Source organism: Anas acuta, chromosome 4 (genome assembly GCF_963932015.1).
Source record: "Anas acuta chromosome 4, bAnaAcu1.1, whole genome shotgun sequence".
In the NCBI taxonomy this organism is placed as follows: Eukaryota; Metazoa; Chordata; class Aves; order Anseriformes; family Anatidae; genus Anas; species Anas acuta.
The window spans coordinates 20,927,484-20,945,524 of NC_088982.1; the positions used below are offsets into that span (position 1 = coordinate 20,927,484).

General features: G+C 34.8%; 1 protein-coding gene across 10 annotated transcripts in view; it reads left to right on the forward strand.

The window, feature by feature from the left end:
* PCDH7 (protocadherin 7) overlaps positions 1–18,041 on the forward strand; it is a 284,006-nt gene that overhangs the window by 76,557 nt on the left and 189,408 nt on the right. Inside the window, exons 3-5 of one of the 10 annotated variants that reach the window (XR_011095885.1) lie at positions 2,594–2,732; positions 4,027–4,119; positions 6,098–7,677. The exons of 8 other annotated variants lie outside the window; for them this stretch is intronic. The gene's annotated coding sequence lies outside the window, so the exon portion shown is untranslated. Of the gene's footprint in view, positions 1–2,593; positions 2,733–4,026; positions 4,120–6,097; positions 7,678–18,041 lie in introns of those variants that run through there. One more of the 10 variants, XR_011095886.1, reaches the window with a different exon arrangement.

Below are 18,041 nucleotides of genomic sequence, written 5' to 3' on the forward strand. Positions count from 1 at the left end.
GACTGAATGAAACTTAATTCAGAACACAGTTGTAGAACTACATACACATATAATAACTACAGACAAGGATTGCTAAGAACACCTAAAAATTAAGAACATACTCAATAGATACTTTATTTCCTTCACTTTTTTATCTTGTATTCTACATTTTTTAATACTTCTTTTTATCTTTGCATGTCATGTTTATTTGCCATTCAAGGAAGTTTCAGCAAGCACTCTCAACATCTTAATGAATTTCAGCAAAAGTGATTCACAAGTGAGGAAAGAGGGTGTTACAGGGGGTGGGGGAGTTATTTTAAGTAAATGCCTACATAGGTTTCCTTTTCATCTCCTTAAGTGGGTGAGATGGCATTCACTAGTTAATGGACAGTTTCAAGCTGGCAGGATTCTTCTAAGAAAATAGAGATGCAAAGATGAATCTTGAATAATGATGCACCACTCAGGTGTGCAAGTAGAATTATGACAGAATTTAATGTAAGATTAAAATAATTCTTGGCATTTTCCAACTTTAATAAATCACATATGTATGATAGCAGACACAGCTAATACAATTGAAACAATTAAGATGTTTACTGCTGAAGGAGGAACACCTGTACACAGCCAGAGAGAGGTTTAAAGAGGATGCTCTTCCAAGGGTTTATCTGCTACACACACATGGAGTATAAATTATAATAGGGTAACTTGTTATTTTACATACTCAAACACATATTTAGAACACATTTTAAAGACCTCTGTTTAAATCTGTTATTTCCCTGCTCTGGTTAATTCTTACACCCAGTGTAAAATTCACTGAGCTCATTTGGATTACTTTTCTGTTTCAGTAGTTATTCAGTCATAGACCAACATAGAGTTGTCATTAAAACATGACATGGATTAAAAAAGTAAAAGATGTAAAACACCACAACGTTGCACAAATCTTTCAAGACTTCACTAGCAGTTTCTTTTATTTTCCATCTTTCTTGTGGTAACCTCACAATAGACATCATAAACAGTCTATAATTTCTATAAATGCATCTTCTGAGGAAAATGCTAAACAGATAATTAGTAATTTTATTATTTTGGGCTGAAGACTTCCATATAGTTCAATCTAGATTGTTTTTGGTAGTTATGGAAAGTTCTTATGGGGTGTGGTTTGGTTTATCATAAGTATATATGTGTATAAAACAAAGCCATGTATTCAAATTCTGTATAGCCAAATCCTACAATCTTGTTTTGACAGAACAAACCATGGCTTCAGTCTTGCATGTAAAGGACTTCCAATGGGTCAGTGTAATAATCTGTATTTTGCCATAATGATTACTGATTTCCATGGAGTGATACATCAAGTACATTGTCAGGATATTAATTCAGTGGTATATATTTAGAATTGTCTTGGTCTGGTGATGATGTGCAGACGGAGAGAGTAAGGAATTAAATGTAGTGTTTGATGGTTATGTGAGAGTTCCATGTAGTTATTATGAAATTTAAATAGGTGAAGTAAAAATAGAATTCTGTGCCTTTTATAACAAGGACAAATTGAATGATTCATCTGCAAATTGCATGTCCCCAAAGTAAGTGAATGAGGAAGTTACATTCTGTGAATAGGAAGGTTCAATGTGGGTTACAAAGTTATTTTTTAAAAGACTAATTGCCAAAATTTAAGAAAATTTTCCCTGTTAAGTTGCATAATGACAAAGCTCAGATTTGCATTTTGTGAAATAATTCTTTCACTAAATTAAAAAAAAAAAATCCAAATAATTGTATTTACTGAAAATTATGGAAATATTCTTTACTAACAGTCTTCATTTCAGCCTCACACCTCACTGTCCAATATATCAGAGTATTCCTGGTTAGCTTTGGTCACTGGAGCACTGGAGGATTCTTCACTTGTACATTCCTTGTAAGATACTAGCACCTGCACAGAGTTGTGCAGCTAGATATATTCTCCTCAGAGCTGTAGAGAAATGTGCAAGAGTTCTTGATGCTGATACAGTGTTCCACTATTCAGTTTTAAAGTTGATTACATCCTAGTCAGCAATTCTGTGATTTTGGTTGCTTCCGCCTTCAGTCATCACAGTTAAAGAAACATATTCATAGGCAATACTGAGACAAGGATATACAGAGACGTATGCACACAGAAGTGGGAAGCTACATGAGCCTATCCACCCTGTTCTTTTATTAATTCCTGAGGTCACTTGGCTGAAGATTGAGTTCTTATGCCTTAAATGACACGTCTTCATTTGGCTTTCATAAATCAGAGACCAGCATTTTCTTTCATACCCCAATTCCATCTTTGATGTTTATTCATTTAGCCCTATCAATGCTTCTTTTCTGCAGCTCCCTACAAAACATGATAACTGGTGAGTTTTGAGTGAATGCAGTCATATATTTCTTATTTTGAAGGCTATCGTGACTATATTAATGAAGGCAATCAGGGGCTTTAAGCTATTTTGATTTAAGTTTGAATGAACCATCATGAATACAGTGAAAAGAGCACAGCATGAATATGATCAAATTGTGTTTATCATAACTAGTTAGTATCTTTTCTGCTAGCAGTTCCAAGGACTAGAATGTAAGTATTCTGATACATTGCTTTTATTATATATTGTGACAGGGTGGGCAGCTCTTTTTGACTAATTCAGTTAAGAACTATCTACCTCTTCATAATGGTGAGAGAACATGCATAGTTCCATCGTGACATTTGTTCTTGTGGCCTTTGCTCTGAAGTGTTGTTCTTTCATGTACATACTGAGGTAAGCAGCTGTTTGACACTCTTCAGCACTTGTGATTGAAACATTATTTTACAGGGAACGAGGACAGATTATCTTTCCATGAAATGCAAAGTGAAGTTTGTACATTTTAACTGTCTTGAGGGACTATTTCCAGTTCTGTCTCATCTGTCTGACTGTAGTAATCGTTTAATGTTTTAACAACACAATATGGTATGACAACCTTAAAATCTTAACAACAGGCTTTATTGTTCTCGGCTTTCTATAGCTGCAAAGTTGAAAAGTGAAGATAAGGTTGTGGAGGCCTCTGCCATGCTTCAAGTTTTCATGGAGGCTGGATATTGAAGAATTTTTTACTCAGACCTTATATTAGTTAAGCTATTATATGGTATTTTTTCCAATGGAGTTATATTGAAACTAGCATTAATATGCATACAGTTATATCAGCTTGAAATAGCTTCAGTGACTCATATTGAAGGGTATTGTCCCTTTCCTTACAGTTGTAGCAGCCGGTTTCCAATAATAGTATATCTACATATAGACTTAGCTAAACATGGCTTCAAGTATACAGTTATTAAAGGGATCAAGCTTTGTGTGTAAGGAAAACCAGATTCTTTTAGGAAAGTGAATCTGTCTATAAGAGCGTCACAGCACTTCTCTGCCTGGAGCGTTTGCTCCATGAAGACGCGCATCAGAAAGGGCTGAGCAGATTCTGCCTACTCAGACAGAGCAGTTCCACTCCAGCACACTAGACACCTTCTTGGGTTCAGACAGTCTCCATCAGTAGCCAGATTTAAAGATCAAATAATACATTCCAGGGCTCTGTTTTTTCCTCAGATACTAGCTTGAAATGATTGGGAATTACTTCAGCTTAATTCAGTTAATTGACAGATTAATAATGTCATAGTTCTTATTTTATATATATATATTAAATCTATTAAGAAAATGACAATTTCTGTTGTGAACATGCACGGATTATTATATTTCAGAAACTCTATTTAAAAAATTTCTCACTGGCCCTAAGCAATCTAGATTGCTTTACAGCCATGATAGCTCTAGCCATCTTCTAAATAAGCCTCAGGCCTGCACAGCATAGCAGCACAAGTGTGTTAGTAGAACGGGCATGTTTTTATATTTGCCTGACGAAGTATATATGTGCACAGAAATTCAGTATAACACTCAAGTGCAAGTTAAATCTCAATGTCTTTCTGAAGGGCTTCTTCAGAGTGTTGAAGCTCATTCCCTGTGTACATCTACTGGTGTTGTAAAAGTGGCACTTAATTGTTGGAGCCATTCTTAGTCTGACAATGTTTTCCAGAGCAGGAAAGATCTCCATGATCTTATTCTGTAATCTGCACACAGAGGAGGACAGAAAGAAGCTGCTGGCAACTTCAGCTTCATTCCTGCAGCCGTAAGTTCTGGGGTACCATAGGCAGGCTACCTGAATGATACACATTTTGGCAGCAACAATGTTTAGGCTGACAGTCATAAAGGAAATATATTCAGTTAGGATACTATTTGGTGGGGTAATAATGTAGCACAGTATCTTATAATGTTCTCTGGCAACTGTATTTTCTCCCTAGCTGAACCAAACCAAAAAAAAGAGAAACCGACATACCTTCATTTTCTCTAATCATTGCTGGGTCAGAACCTAACTGAACAAAAGAGGAGTAGGTCGCATGCTGCAGATGTGTGAAGTAATGAAGCAACAGTATTGATTAACAAGAGTTTAATAAGCCTTTATTGCAATGAAAAATCTTCAATAAGAAATTTCAAAGGAAGAAGGGATACACTGTTAATTCCCATGGTACAGCATTCATGTCTGCAGTGAAAAGCATCTGCTGTTGTAATATCGCTTAACAGGTTTAAAAACAAAATGCGAGTGAGTATGGCATAACAGGGTTTCTACAGTAAATAATGCAAAATACATTTACTGAAATTGGGACATAATATTCCTCATGTTCGTTCTCTTGCTTATCCACACAAATGAAAGAACATACAAAACAGGTCATTCTCAGCATCAATGTTTTTTGACATCAGTCTCTGTTCACATGAACAGACCCATTGACTTAATGGGTCTATTCATGTCAAAAAAGATTTCTCATGTGACCATGGTTTGCAGGGTTGCTCCCAGGTTCTAAAAGAGACATTATAGCTGCACAGCTCAGTAAAGAATGGAATTACACATTGTTTCTTACTATGCAAGCCTTTGATTTCAATGGTTGGTAATCTGAGCCAGGTTGGAACTAATTATTTGAGGCTTACTTAAGGCAAAAATGTAGTAAAGAATGCCCGTGGATGTAAATTACTAAGCTCTTGGAAAATGTGCTTGCCCTCCTCTTCCTTATAAATGAGATTCATGTGTAATTATTGTTTCCTAATGCAGTTAATCTTCATGACAAATGACACACATTAACATACAGGGAGTAATTCATAACTGACTTCTTTTTTGTAGTGTTGCTGAATTTCTTGCACATTGAAGGGGGGCAGCAAGTGCATAAAGTTACAGTATTTGAGGTTATTCCACTGAAATAACTTCTTAAGAGTGTAAAAATAGTAGGAAGAATGGGATCATAAACTGCATATGAGGTTTCTGAGGTGTCCTCTGAAGTTCAGCTTGTCTTAAGTAGTGAATTAAGTTCTAAGAATATAGAAGTAAAACTTCAAAAACACTGGAAGTCTTGTTTCCCAAGAGTCATTGTTACAGATATAACTCATCAGATTAACACTATTAATCTGAAAGTCAGCATCAATGGAAGCCATCAGAAAGACTCCATAGATTTAGTAGGCTTTCCATTAGACACTTGTTTTACCACTCCTGACTAATTAAACTCTTTGTTAGTAAAACAAAGATCCCATTAGCAGCATTGCAATTTCAGAATGTAAAGCTACATTTACTCTTGTGTCTGGCATTTGTTTGCTTTTTAAGTAGTGACTCGGCTCAGAGTCCAGCTGAAGTACATTCAAGAATATTAAGTGAGGGAGAGGGATCAAAAGCATTAAATATTTTCCCCTATGAAGCCAAGAAATGTGTAATATTCTGTCTGATACATTAGGAGTAGATTGTTCTTTGTGGAAAAATGGGAGTAGCAGTTTGCATTGAAAAACAATTTAGGAAAAGGCCCATTAAGATTTTTTAATCTTTTCCAGTAGGTACTTTAGATTATTGTTTGTCTAAAACACCTGTGCATACCTCTGTGTATATAATCAGTCATTTCCTTCTATCTGGAATGTAGTGGTAAGATTTTGGTGAGTAGGCTTTAAAAATAGCAATGCTATTTGAGATGATAGAGAACTTTTATTAGTGCTATAATATGACCAGCTAGAGTGCTTCTTGCCGTAACACAAGCATGCTATGAAGATTTCATAGTCACTGTGTTTCTGGACAGACTCCCAGTTTTAGAAGGAGAGAAGCTGACCAACACTTTGCCAGTGGTAACAGAAGCCTGTAATCAGAGTCTGGAAAATTAATTCTCCGTAAAAGCATCTGGATGCTTTTCCTGCCTTGTAGTCATCATTTGTAGTGCTTTATGCTTTACTTGTGGACTCTGTCATAAGCTGAAGTTAAAAAAAGAAAAGCAAAAGCAAACATGCTGTCATCAGCAGAAGACAACAGATGCCTTGGTGGAAAATTAGTTTTGAACTGAAAATTAATACAATGAATGGTAGGGCTACAACATGTGGAATATAGAGTGAATTAAAAAGGAGAAATTGTTCTTTCTACTGAGCAAGCTTTTTGGGATATTTTTATTCATGCATTTGATAACACTGTTATCCTAACATTGTTCTGCCTGTAAAGCTTTTCCAACTGTAATATGTGAGAGCTTTGTTTTTCCCTTCACTGTGATGACTCTGTCCTTTGGTATTTTTCATAGCTTGACATGAGGCAGTAATGGTTCTATTAGCTGCACTGTATCTGCTGAGCTTGCTGTTTTCAGGGAACATGTCATCACCAGTGCCTTTCTGCAGTTTCCTTATTAGCATGTGCCCTTTACTGACTCTGCAGGAGCTATCACCTAGAATTAAATATTTTCCGCTAGACCTGTCCTTACTCTGTGCAAAATGATTACAATCCATTATGCCACCCTCTTGCTGACAGCCAGATACCACTGAGATTACAATAAAATTGCTCCACATTTAAATATGATACTAACCTGGTGCAGTGACTATTGATAATAAGAAATGTTTGAAAAAAAATCCTTTCAGTTCAGTAACTGGTGATGAACTTTTGAGAAGAAAATGTGGATACTTATTAAAATGATTATACCAGCTATGCTGTAATAGTTGTGATAATGATAGTGGAAAATGTAAAGCATCCCAATACCTTTTTCCTTCATTAAGATTGCTAATAAGAAGTAGAGTAGCATGGACCTGTAGGAGATGCAAAAAAGCTGTAATGGAAAATAAAAGGTTTGAAATTATTCATATTTAATTTTGCATTTGACACAAACGACAAAGTATTCTTCAACATTTGCCAATGCAAGATCTTGTCAAAAAAATATATATATATATGTATCAGTGCAGACTACTGTTATTTTTCTTACTGGAGAAAAGGGAAGCACTGTAGTTTGCATTGACTTGGATACAGACTTTCTTTTTCTTTGGGACACATTTATTTGTCTTCCTTTCAAATTGTATACCTATAGAGCATCAAAAGTCTCATCATAGTTACCTTTATTTTTACAAAGATACTCTCTCCAGCATTGTAGATACTTGTGTGTGTGTGAGATATTCGCAGTGGGTTTAATGTTGCAGATTGTTTGGAGCAGGTAGGAATTCTGGCTGTGAACCTGAGAGAAGGTTAAGATCACATGAAGTGGGTGCTTTGTGTTGGGGTATTTTGCTCCTAACACTTCATTTTATAAGTAAAACTCTGCTTGGACTTACAGCCTCCTGCATCACTGCAGTGCTTTGTAGACAGGGCTATGTTCACGTGGCACAATAAAGTCCTCTTTGTCTGCGAAAGCCTAAGGTCCCATTTTGTAATTCTGACACTTTCTGCTTTTATGAGCACATTGCTTTGCTTTATCTCCATCTTGCACTAGCATAAACAATTGTAACTCTATTAGATTCAGTCCTACTATTTCTAAAGAATGACATACTCTAGATACTACAAGGAAAAACTCCCTGCCATGAACAATTTACCATATAAACATATCAGTACGTTCCTAACCTAAATTTTGTGATATGCTTTACATTTTTTAGCCTTCAGGGCTGCCTTTCTGTAGCACCCAGCTGTTTTTTCCTTTTTACACATGAACCTGTGTACAGCAAAAAGACAGATCACTGTCACATTAAAATCAGTGTGCCTGCTTCATAAGTCATATGCCTCATTTACATGGGATGATCAGCTACAAAAAATACATTGTGTAATACATCACTTCAAAATTAATATCCATTTTATAGAACACCTGTCTTACTATTGCATTGCAGTCTATGTATGAAGTGTCTCAAGTGGAGAAAGGGACAGGTATGAATAGGTTTTCATAGGATATGAAAATGTTTAAAGATATTTCCACTGTAGCATTTTCATATCTAAAAATAAACAGCAGTATTTCAGAGATTTGCTAAACTATAAAAGATAATTCAATACATATGATTTCTGCCAAACCCTTTACAATATGAAGACTGTTTCATAAATTGCTGTATTTTATACTTATTTCTGATACCAGGACATTACTGAGACTTACTTCCCCTTTTTTTTTCCTAGAAGTTAATTTGTTTTTGAAACCACAGAAGTAGTAATCTCTTCATATTCCACTTAGACACATACATAAAATTTAACTTAGACTTAAGCTTCAGCTTTTCCCATCCTTTCTTCTGGATACAGAATATTTTTTCAAAGTCCTGTATGCATCCTATATTCGCATTTAAATCATACTAAATTAGTCTGAAATCAAGTTAGCCATGCCTAATGATTGGGTTGTGAAATTAAGCTTGACAGCAAGACTATTTGAACTGCAGCTGTGCCATATGCAGCTTAAACTAGCTCAAATGTGACTTCCCCATAGGACTTACATCAATGGTAGGGAACTTGTACTGGAGCAGGGTAATCTGAATCCTTATTAGTCAGAGAAAGCTGATCAGCAACTGCTCATTAAATCAACATTAACAACTGCTCTGGGACCACCCTGTTGCTTAGCTTCATTCCACACAGGAGCCCCTGTGAAATAGCCCCTGAGGAACCATTGTTACCTCCTTCTTGTGAAGTATACCCAGAGCTCTTCCTTGACAGCTCAGTATGCATCATCCACCTATTGGCTGTTGGCGCATATTGGTATGCAGTCTGTAAGGTCGTGCTCCTGAGGTACAGCGTTAGAATTAGATTGGTTTATTATTGAAGTCCATGCAAAAATGCCATTAAATTCATGGATAGTATATGCAAATGCTGTTTGTAATAGACTTGGAAGGACATCGGGTATGAGCTAGGATTGCATTAGCATTTTCACCAAATAATCCTGTAGATCTGGGGCTGGTACGAGCCAGTCCTTTGTATATGAATTGATGCGAACAGCAATAAGAGCTAACTTTGCCTGCAGGCAGGCACTGATAGAAGTTGGGAGCTGCCTTCCCATTATGCTTTCTGGCAGCTACCAACACGTCTTCCAAGTGGATGAGAATATATATTTGTAAGTGTGCATTTATTTATTTAATTTTAACTGTGCTTATTTCATAGAGCATTTGTGGTTATCTGAACTACTGGTTACCTATAAAGCTGAGCTGGTGTAAGGATGTCATAATGGAGTTTGGTGGAAGTCCAAAAAGTGGGCATATATTATTTATTATGTCAGATTATTTCTGTTGCTGGATAAAGGAGGGAAATATGCTCACCATATTGAATTGCTAGAGAGAAATGCATTACTGAGATGTCCCGGGAACTAGCATTGGTCCTGAGAGTCCAACCAGTTGAGCTGTAGTTTCTGTTTAAGCAAGGATAAAGATAAAATCCACACCAAAGAAAAGGCTGATGAGGCTGGAACAATAAATAGTGCTGGTAGCCAGTTTACATACAGGAAACAAGTAAGCATATGGGTTCAGCATTTTGTGATTCAAATGTAGAAGACTATCAAAGTCAGCAAACTCAACAGAACTATGCAAGGACCCCTTGTTACTTCTCTCAAGCTACCAGAAAATTTCCTCATTCATGGGATACAACAGATAAACCTAAAGCAGAAATGGTTAACAAATCTCATCTTTACTAGAGCTTAACATAAACTTAGAACTAAATATTTGTCAGTCATAGATTCGTTAATCGTTTACATATAATCATATCGTATTCCTAAAGTGAAGGCATCCTGGAGAAGGAAAGATGCAATGGATATTCTCAAACATAATTACTAAATGGCAACAGCTTTTCTGCTACCTTTGGTCATTTATTTGCTAGATTTCTCTTTTCTCTATTCTGGGTAAAAACGTTTCTTTAAAATTTACAATACCCTTGTTTATGATTTCCACTGCTTTTTCTTCAAAACACAAGAAAAACTCCAAAACTAATTGATTTCATGTACTTCTTTATGACTATTTAAATAATTGCTTTAAAATTAAAACTCTAAATATTATCTCAAGTGACTGTGATATTTGAATGACTGAAAGCCATTTTAATTTGAGTTTTCAACTCATATAACTCATATATCAATACCATCAGTATTAAATCATATTTATAATTCTTTCTGTATTTAATTATATGCACCTTACAGCACAAAGAGCATGTCTTTCTGCTGCAGAAGTGGGGAGCAGAAATTGTGACTGTTGTCTTATTTTTAGAAAACTTAGAACAATAAGGTCTAATCAGAAGGCACTTCTTTACATTACTCTAAATAATGCATCATTTCCATAATAGATGAACAATCTGTTTCACACCTTTAATTTCTCTGCATAATTTTCCACATAAAGCTTTAGAATTTAAAGTAGCTCATGGCTGCAAATCAACTCATGGCTACTGCATTCCAGGTGTATAAGCAGTGTGTACATTGTCTACAACTTCAAAAGAGAGACCTGCTCCTGGAAGAATTCCCTTTAATTTCATGACAAGATAAACTTGATACTGCTCTCAATAAACCTGACAAAGTTACTAATCCTGTTTGACATACATCAGCTTAAGTTTGTATACATGGATAGTTCCTCTGTTCAGAATTTCTCACCTTTTACAGGTTCTTTTCTGATGAGCTATATATCTCAATAAATTAATTGAATTAAATAGGAAGAGGGACGAGTTATGTTTTAATGACTAGTGGGAGGTGTCCCTTCCCATGGCAGTGGGGTTGGAATTAGATGATCTTTAAAATCCCCAACCCAAACCACTCTATATGACTGAAATCTAACCTATAAAATATTTTTAAAATGAAGTGTTATTTCAAAATAATTTGAATCTTAAATATTTGGGTGGCTATTGTGTATGGTATAAGGTCCTAATCTTATTAAAAAGATGCTGCTTTATTACTCAGTGTTGAAAATACTTTCATTCTGAAATGATGAATGTTATGAGTGCTAAAAGGTGGAATTCCTGCAGATAACACATCTGTGAAATAACTGCACCAATATGTGTGTGTGTGTGTATAATCTGCAAGTTTACATGTGTTAGAATTTAAAGTATGCCGTTTAGTCTGTTACTTAAAAAAAAAAAAAAAAGCCTTATGCATTTCTGCTTGCAGTTCTAATTGATTTGCAAATACAAAGGAACAAACAGGGCAATTTAGAAATCCAGGTTTTTGTAATACATTTTTGTTCATAAACCACATTCTGCATCTCCTAGTACTTCTCAGCATCGTGTTGTATGAAAGGAAATGCAAAGGAAAAGAAATGCCAGTAATGCTGAGTTATTCACAGAAGAAAGAGCAGAGCATAATTAGCTTGCCTTTTGCAGCATGTTCAGCAGCAAGGTAGCAGTTTGGTGGCTGCAGTGTGTCTCTGACTGCCAGGATTGGCCCTAGTTCAAAGAGTTCTAGCATGGGAGTCAGCAAAGCACAACAGACAGTTTATTAATATATTTTCACTGTGTTTTGAAGTTACTCCTAACATGTGAAGGAGTAGTTTTAATAGCTCTCATTTCTTCATTTTTAAAGCATATCAAAGGCAAAACATTAAAACCAAGCGATATAAAATACAGGCTGTCATGCAAAAGATGATTTGTCATTTCTGCAATCAGCTTTGCATTTCCCATTTTGCTAAAATGTCTCTTCCCTCAGTAAGACCTGCTCTGTAAATTCTGTTGATTTATAAAATTGGCTATTATTTCAGCTGTTCTTCTGTGCTATTATTCTTGTCTTTGTTTAATTTGCTTGGAGGGACAGGGTTGTTTTAGTATATTTGAATAGACATTTAGATCTTCATCAGATCTATGTGCTTAATTTAGCCTTATGATAATTATAAACATTTTTTAAATAGCATTCCAAAAAAAGTGATTTGAAGAGTGACCTTGAACTTGACACAAGGCAGCTTTTCCTTATCTCAGTTGAAATATATCCTTATCTCTTTAGCTCAGTTGAAATATACTGCTATTACATGTGTCTCGCTCTTGTTTGTGTACCTATAGCATGAATAGCAGACAGATGGAACTGAACATAACACAGTGAAAGTGTGGATGTTTTGTAGTGAAGGCTTGCCTATTTCAGACAGAACAAAAGAAGTTATCTTTTTCCACCGTATGAACTCAAGCAGAAATTCAGTAGTTATGACTGGAAAGTTTCAAATTACCAATGTCCTGGGAGAATTGCACCTTTTTTTTTTTTTTTCTGCAGGTGGCATAAGTGGGTGTAGATTGTTTTGCTGTGACACTCACAGGTTGTCAGGGGATTATATTATCTGCCAATGTACACCACTGGTAATAAGGCCATCCTGATTAATGTGCCCGTTTTTATAGTTCTGTTTTTGAATAAGCTTCAAAAGGTCTCAGCATTTTACTTCAGTGCCTCTTGGAGCTGATCGTAGCTGACATACTTTAGGCACACTGGGTTCATCTGCCTAAGCACACGGGGACCTTCTTGGCTGTTAGACATAAATGTAAGATCTTCATGTTGTAGAAAATAGAAGTCAATGCAATGTATTTTGAAGGGGCTGGGAATCAGAGAGGAAAGCTTTCTGGTTTTATATATTTTAGAAATTTTCAGAATGAGTCTATGGCATTCTTTAAGTTGATTTGTGATGAAAGAAATGAGCAGAAAAAAAAATATAAAAAGGGGAAAAAAAAAAAAAAGTTCCAGGGGAGACTTTGAATTCATCTTGATTAGGTGGATTTAGACATAATTGAAGTGCTCTTGCAGGTGGCTACCTGCAATGAAAATTTAGGTTCTTACAGCTTTCTACAAGGGTGCTAGTCATTGTGGGAGCTGTCTGGCTTGATATGAGACAGTATCAAGAAGAGTCAGGGAGAGTAATTAAAAGGAGCTTTTTTATCACTGAGCAATTTTTTTGAAGAATGACTTCTCTGGGATTAAAAAGATGAATAATTGGATAACATCTAAAATATATTTTTAGTTGTTTGTTTCACCTTTAGGAGCTTCTTTTGTAATGTTTTGAAAGAGTAATGCATTTAAGATTAAAAAGTCAAAACACTTAAATACTATGAGAAGAGTATAAGGCAGCAATTATGGGTAATTTGAAGAAAATTGAGAAGAAAAAAAAAGACAACTTTTTTTTTTGTTACAAAGCCATAGTTTCTTTTGAGATTACTTTTAACTCTGAAATCCATAACTTTCTACTTTTTTAGAATTTACTTTTAAAATCCTGTTTGTGACTGTTGTGTGATCTCATACATCAAAATGTTACATTCTGATCTATATGATGTTCAGTATTACCTGGAATTAGCCATTCCTCATTGCAGTGAATAACTAAGATAAATGACATCAAATTAAAGTTTGTCTTTCTTAAGCTTTCTCTTTGCTTGATCTACATGTTTCTTTATACACAAACCATTTTCTAGCTACTAAGTTAAGATTTTTAAATAAACCTTTATTGAATCCTACTCAATTAACAGAATTTAAAAATGCTTAAAGGTTGACATAATCAAATTCAAATTCTCATCAAAGAAAGCTGTAGAACAGATAAATGCATCAAAAGATGTGAGAGAAAGAAAAAGTGAAACAGATAATTTCAAATCTCTTGACAAGACAACATTTTGTATTTTATTGCTTCTGAAGGAAAATGTCTTCTCAGCATCTATACATCCAAATAGCTTTATTAACATACATCAGTTGATAATACGAATGTGGAACTTTTAGATACATTTAAAAGAAATCACAGTCTTTGTGACAGGCAAAAATTCTGTCTCTTCTTGAATGTTGTATAGTAAAAAATTGATATTGATATTAAAACATATGCACCACAAAAAGCCATGGTTTTCTGTAGGCTATTTGATTTGTTTTCCAATTCCTCTTGAGAAAAAAAAAATAATCAGGTGTATGATCAAACTTAGTATTTTATGATACTGACTTTTAATCTGGAAATAGAACAGTTCAATGGATCCAAAACTCAGGACTTGCAAAAGAATTATGATTATCTCAGCTGTAGGATTTTTGGGGGTGACTTAGTACTGAGAAAAATTGTAACACTCTAGAAATAACACCTTTTTGATCTTTGTCTCCAGTGTCACCAGTGAAAACAATGCCTAAACACATGTTAAATGTAGAAAACAGAACATACATTGTATGAATAACTTTTTCTCTGTTATGGATCAGTACTAAAATTTGTATTTCAGTTGAAATAGAAGAGTTTTCTCTTGGAATCTCTTGCTATAATTTGGAATACAGGATCTAATAACCTCTTGTAAGGTTATTTTTACAAAGATATAGTAAGCAAACAATATTTTTCCACTATTGGCTATCTGCAAGTCTTTCTCACCACCTGAGTTCTGCTGAGTTGAGCTGAGCTGAGTGGTAGCCATATTGTTACTGCCATAATCGATTAGATTAAATATGTATATTCTTTTACAATTAAGATGGTATTTCAGATGTTGTTCCTAATATCCAATACATGTAAATGTGAATATTGTTGAAATAGGTATCAATAATTAATATCAGAAAAATGTTAGAGTTCCTTGTCATAGAGGGGGTACTATTAAGCAAAATATGCTGAGGGATATTTCACTAATTAATCAGTATGGCTCTGTTTATATCTCTATTTATTTCCAATTTTAACCAGTCATTACTTTGCATGTCTCTTTTTTTCCTTGTTTTTCCTTGACAAACAACCAGTGTTATTTCTGCAGTATATTTTGCTTAATGTGGTTTAACAAAAAAAAAAAAAAAAAAAAAAAAAAAAAAAAAAAAAAAAAAAAAAAAAAGCTGTAAAACATGATGCTATTACTGTCAAAATCACTTGGGTTGATTCCTGCATTCTTACTCACTCTGCATAGTACCTTAATGTTTAAGAAGTCATTTCAGTTTCACTCTGAAAGGTTTCTGAAAAATAAGTCTGCTGCTCAGATTTTAATTTATGAAAAATCTCTGAGAAATTTAGAAAACAAAATGAATCATTAACACTAGGAACAGAATTATAATTCATCTAGATTTTCATCCAAAATAAGCACAGCAGAGGACACCTAAGACTTTGAGCAACCATGGCATGTATTTTAAAACATAATGTAGAGATTGCAATAAATAAAACTTCCAAAAAAAGCATCACTCTTCTGTCCTCCCACTCTCTAACACCCCATTTAATTTCTAGTCATGAGACCCATGCACCTCCCTCACACCTTCCCACGAGATATCCCACAAGTTACTGCCTCAGTCAGCTCACACAGATGGACTTCGTAGCATACCCAGAATGTCAACAGTTTATGGCTATTTTAGACCTTGGCAAGGAAAAACATTCCAGAGGAAAAGTCCCTTGTGAAGAATGCTTTGCCAGCAGCTCTGCAGTCTTTTATAAAGAGGGGAATCAAGTTTGAGGGCATTTGCAGGTGTCAACAGCAGCAATGTAAATTGTCCAGACAAATGCTGACCACAACTCAGATCAGCATTTTTGCACAAAATTTGTCCACTCTGTATGATATATCATGCAAGACATGATATATCACAGTGTGTTATATATTGAGAAGAATAATCACATTTTTTATAATGACCTTCCTATACCTATTGTTCAGATACTGCCAGCTGCTTTTCAATGGATCATTCACTTTTGCTTAGTGTTATTTACTATTACTTCCATGTGTTACAATGTTAAGCACAAATTATGACGAATTGATTAAAATAATAAACTGTTTTAGTTACTTGCATTTTCCTTAGATTGAAACTAATCAATGGAAACAGTTACATACTACTGTTGTTTTCCGACTCATAATACAACTTGTAGTTATCATAAAATTGTCCTAAATCACATTCCACAATTTAATTGCAAATGAATAAGTATTAATAAATAAAAATTGTATGATAGAACAAGGCTGTGATCTTTCACAGATCTGTTTATACTAGCTTTACTAGAAATCCTTTAGGAATGAATATAGTGAGTAGGGAAAGTTCGTCGTGCCCACAAGCCTCTGTAGGATTTTGTGAGCCTCATGCATGCAAAGGGTTACCATCCTCATAGGAGGAGTCTGTGAAAGACACCAGAGATGCCATTGTGTGGGTCTGAATCTTTTGTATGAGGTTCTAACATAAAGATGTGCAAGACCACTATGCGTGCATATATATGTTTATCTGATCTGGCCTGTTTTTTTTTTTTTTCATAATCATTGAAGCAAATTACAAAAAGAAAAAAGAAGTACAGAAAAATAACATCACAAAAACTGAAGGTTTCATCACTAAAAATGATCTCCTTAGTCCATTCATCCACTCATATGTGGCTCAGTTATTTCTCATACCTTCCAAAGGTCTGACTGAAAAGTCTTAAGCGCTTTAACTTTTTAATTGTATCTACTGTATTTTTGCCTCCCACATCCTGAATTATGAACTACAAATTTAGAGTTCACAGGAGTAAAATGGTAATAATTTGTCTGTTGTGTGCTTTAAAATGTTGGTTTTCTATAGTGCAAAATGGCATTTTCTGTTCTGCACAAAAAAAAAATCATTGATGACAACATAATGGACTGCAAATTATTGAAAAACAATAATTGTCAATTGTTTCACATTAAATACAAAATACAAATTCTATGTATGCCTTTAAGGTGGAACTATACTTTGAATCTGAAATTCTTTATTGCTCTGTCTACACTGTTATTATCATTCTGAGATTCTCCTAGTTAGAAACAAACTCCAAGAAGCAAATCCCTGAAATTATGCTACTGCTGGAGATGGAAAGGACCAGACTATCTGATACCTTGCAGAAAAAATTGGGCTTTTGTTAGGTACTCTACTTAGCATTCTCAATTGAGATGAGTGCCATCCAAATTATTAGTGGACTACAAAGGAGATTCACCACTAGGAGAGGGTGAAACAACTGAGTTTTCAGGACCTGGGCTGTTATTCTCAGCTATATTGGATGGGTTAGCAGGGCTTTTCTCAAAGACAAACAGTGATCCTTAAGGAAAGGGACAATGCAAATCAGCTTCAAAAAAAGCAATTTTGATTAGATACTGCAAAAAAAAATTCACCACAATGATGGTCAGTACAGCAGGTAGCACAGAAAGGAGTCTGTGTTCTTGAAAACTACTGGAGACGTGCTTGAACTACTTTTCAAACTTTTAAGTTGTCCTATTTTGGGGCAGGAGAATGAACAGAAGCCCCTCCTAATTAAATCATGCTATGATTTACAGTGCAATACACTCCATATTCCAGTTAGTGTTCACTACATAGCAGGCATAATCTCCCTGGAATTATGAAATTTATGGATAAGGTTTTCATCTGATATGAAATTGGCATAGCTTACTTGAAGTCATTGAAGCTCGACTAATTTAGTGTCGGTAAGGATCTGCTCTTGTATCCTTTAAAATTTAATTTGTGGATCATACTTGGTTAGATCTTTTTTTGCTTCGAAGTATTTAATCTAAAGGCTTTAGAAATACTCTATTCTCATCATGGTGTAATGTTATCATGCTGTTCCTCTTCTACCTTTCAACTACAGAAGGTGGGATTTACCCATGAAGAGGTACGCATGCTTCTTAATGGCTTGTCTCCAAAAAGTCTGGAATTTTTAAAAGAATGAGGTCCTCAGATCTCACTGATAACTCTGTTTTGACATTTCTAGGCCAAATTCTCTCCTGACTTCTAACCTATTGATTTAATTGGAAAAGAGTTTGGCCCAGAGTTTCTCAGCGTGAGATGATTAAATAAATTAATTGTTCTTCTTGCTATTTTTTTTTCAATCTCAGTCCATTTTTTTTATTGCCCTTACAGTAGTACCATAGTTAGAAAAATTTTGAATCAAATATTGACTTTCATGTTTTTTAAGAGGAATTGTTTA